At 49.3% G+C, this 3,142-nt stretch overlaps 1 non-coding gene across 1 annotated transcript; it reads right to left on the reverse strand.

The window, feature by feature from the left end:
* Window positions 1-550: 550 nt before the first annotated feature.
* On the reverse strand, window positions 551-656 carry LOC117709786 (U6 spliceosomal RNA). The gene has a single exon (XR_004607001.1). It is a non-coding gene; the product is annotated as a U6 spliceosomal RNA (small nuclear RNA).
* Between the last annotated feature and the right edge of the window lie 2,486 nt (window positions 657-3,142).

The raw sequence follows: 3,142 nt of genomic DNA on the forward strand, positions 1-3,142 counted from the left end.
TGTACCTGGGCGACCAACAAAAGTTACCATAGTATAGCCTCTGCTGGGTCACTGCATCCATTATTTCAAGCCTTGTAAGGGAGTCATAGTCCCCCTGCCCTCCCCTGCAGGGAAACCTCTGTGTAGACAGAATGCTTTGACAGAATCCACAGACGCAAGAGGTAATTCTTGCTAGGGAAGTTGGGGTAGTAAGATTTTTATTTTTAAATTCAAAGCAGGAGAAATGAACAGATCTTTGAAGTACAGAGCAATATATTTTGGCAGGTGAATCTTCCCACACAGTTACCTCCAGAACCAAGATCTAGACTCTACCCCATTGTCCCCAAACCTTTCAGGCCCCTGAGTTAATTGTTGTACCCCCAAAGTAACCATAGTTCTGATCTTTAACTAATGGATTGGTTTTGTGTAGTTCTTTATTTTTATTTTTTTGACAGGGTCTTACTATTCAGCCCTGGCTGTCTTGGAACTCACTCTGTAGACCAGGTTGGCCTCGAACTCAGATATCCGCCTGCCTCTGCCTCCTGAGTGCTGGGGTTACCACTGCCCAGCCAAAAGGTTCAGCTTTCCAGATTTGCATGTCCTCCTTGTGCAGAGGCCACGCTAATCTTCTCTGTATCATCCCAGTCTCAGTGGATGCGCTGCCGAAGTGAGAGTGTTGCCGCTCAGGCTGGCCTTGAACTTGCAATCCTCCTGCCTTCACTGGGTGACTGCTGAGATCGTGGGTGTCTGCTACCATATCTTAGTGTTGTCTTTTCTTAGCCTTCACCTGCCTGGGACTCACTCAGAATTCTTTTAGCGCCAGGCCTCTTTCCTTTCACAGCGTGACTGGGCTGAGCCTGAAAGCACACCAGGATGGAACAAACCGCCTTGGAAGTGGTGCGAGAAGGAAGGCAAAGAGGGTGCATTCAGAAAAGGCGGGAAGAGAGGAGAAATGTGTACCTGTGACCAGCGAGAGGAGTCCAGGACTACCCTGGGCAATCCTCGGAATGTATTTGAGGCTCCCCTGAAGCGATCTGAGGGAATTCTGAAGTACAAGGAAAATCTTCCTCTATGATATGTTTTCCCGCAGGACTGACTTTCCCTCAGACCTGATCTTAATTTGTGAGACTGGTCATTCAACTCCGAGAAATGGGAAGGACTTCCAAGAAAAACACAGGGTCCACTCCATGCCTTGGTGGAGAGTTGGGGACAGCATTTCCCAAATGTCCTAAGGCGGATCACCGAGTCTCTCCGTTATTATAGGCGTGCACATGGGACAGAAAGGCAAAAGTCTGGCTTAAAGAAATAAAGAAGGCAGGTTTGCTATTGCAGGACTCCCCAAAGGCTTGGCTGCCTTGTCCATTTCCAGGAGGGTTATGGCTTCAGAACCCTTTCTGCCTGCAGCATCTTGGGGATCCTCAGGTTCCTTGGGATGCTTTGTGGGGTTCCCTGGCAGGAGCTCAGAGAACAAGAGAAAGAAGTCAAACTCACAAGAGGTTTGGGTTGGAGTTGAATGGTAAGAATGTTACCAGAAGCAAGCACACACCACTCTCCATGCTTGGCTTTGGCACCTTACCACAGACAGAAGCATGGGGTAGAAAGAACTCCAAGGTTCTTCTGGGAAACAACTCTGGTGGGAAGGCCTGTGATCTCAACTGGGTCTCTTTCCTGCAGGGACTCCAGTCAGGTTTGTACACAAAATCATAGCTGGCTGCAGCCAAAGCTCTGCTGAGCCCAGGGACTCCACATCCCAGCTCCACCCTTACCTGAAGCCTTTCCTTTGCTGCCCTGGGCCTCAGCTGTCCCTCCTGACAGGGAAATGAGGAAGCTGTTTGTGACAGTGTTAGGTGTGGGAAGAGGACGTTTCTAAAGGGCTCTGAGTCTCATAGTGAGAGCATTTCTCCTAAAGTCACTGTCTCTTTAAATGGAAGAAACCCGGAGCGCTAAAACAGCTAAATGACTTTTTTTATTTTAAACAAAAGAGGGGTAAAAACTGGTAGAACAAGTTAAAATGCTCTGTATTTTATTTTCTGTAAATCCCACCCATGCTATCCCCTCAGGGTTCAAGCCGGTATCAGGATAACTCAGCGGGGGGGGGGGGGGGGGGGGCCTCCCACTCTTAGGCTAGCTTCCTCTCCATTCCTCTCATTTGTCCTTACTGGATGTGACTTGGCTGGGGGGGTGGGAGGGAGAATGGTGTCAGAGGTCACCAAGACTCCCAAAAGATGATGTCTTTTTCCCAGGTGAGGCCTCTTTTATGGTGACACAGAACACCGCCCCCCCCCCAAGCTTGCTGGGCACCCCTCCTTGTTGTAAACTAATGCTAGGAGCTGGTTAGTTCCTTTAGACTGGTCCCTCGGTGCCTTCTGTGTCACACAACCTTTCCTTGCTAGCCTCTACCTCCCCTGGGGCCTCTCTGTGACTCCAGAAAGCATCTTGGAGTCTTGCAAACAGTTTCCCTGGCAGAGAAGGTTCTTCTGAGAGACTGCTAGATAGAGACGGTGGCCTTTGACGAGGACTCTGGTCACAGCTGACAAAATGCCGACCCTGGTTCCAAACCTCAGTGCGTTTGAGTCTAGAACTTGTCTGCATTGCCAATGATGAAAGGCATTAGAAGATTGTAACTTAGAGCCTTAATTTGCAATACCTCCAGCCTAATCTGCAAGCTTCAGGGAACCCCCAAAAAAGAAACAAGAGGAGAGGCTGAAGATAGTCAGGTGGTGGCCGTGGTGCACACTTTTAATCCCAGCAGTTCGGAAACAGAGGCTGGTAGACAGCCAGGGCTACCCAGAGAAACCCTCTCTTAAAAATAAAATAAAATAAGGCTGAAACTGGTCCCATCCAGTTTGGATTGAGTCTGTGCTCTTACTAGACTAAGAATAGCCACATGAAATACTGTGACCCTACAATGGCTCATCACTCCATTCAGAGGAACCGCCAAAGCCACAGGCTAGAGAGTCAGGTCACTGTCACCTGCCTATCAACTCTTATCTTAACAGAGGTGCATGCATTCGGAGTCCTTTAGTGGGTAAGCGTGCAGGTGACCTGAGAAACTACAAATGATGGGGTCCAGTGCACAGGGGGAGGCTCTAGACCAAAGGCTCATTTGACAGCTTGCTGCCGACGCTCCATCCTGACTTCTCAGGAACCTTGGGCACAGGAC

Source organism: Arvicanthis niloticus, chromosome 5 (assembly GCF_011762505.2).
Source record: "Arvicanthis niloticus isolate mArvNil1 chromosome 5, mArvNil1.pat.X, whole genome shotgun sequence".
Lineage (NCBI taxonomy): Eukaryota > Metazoa > Chordata > Mammalia > Rodentia > Muridae > Arvicanthis > Arvicanthis niloticus.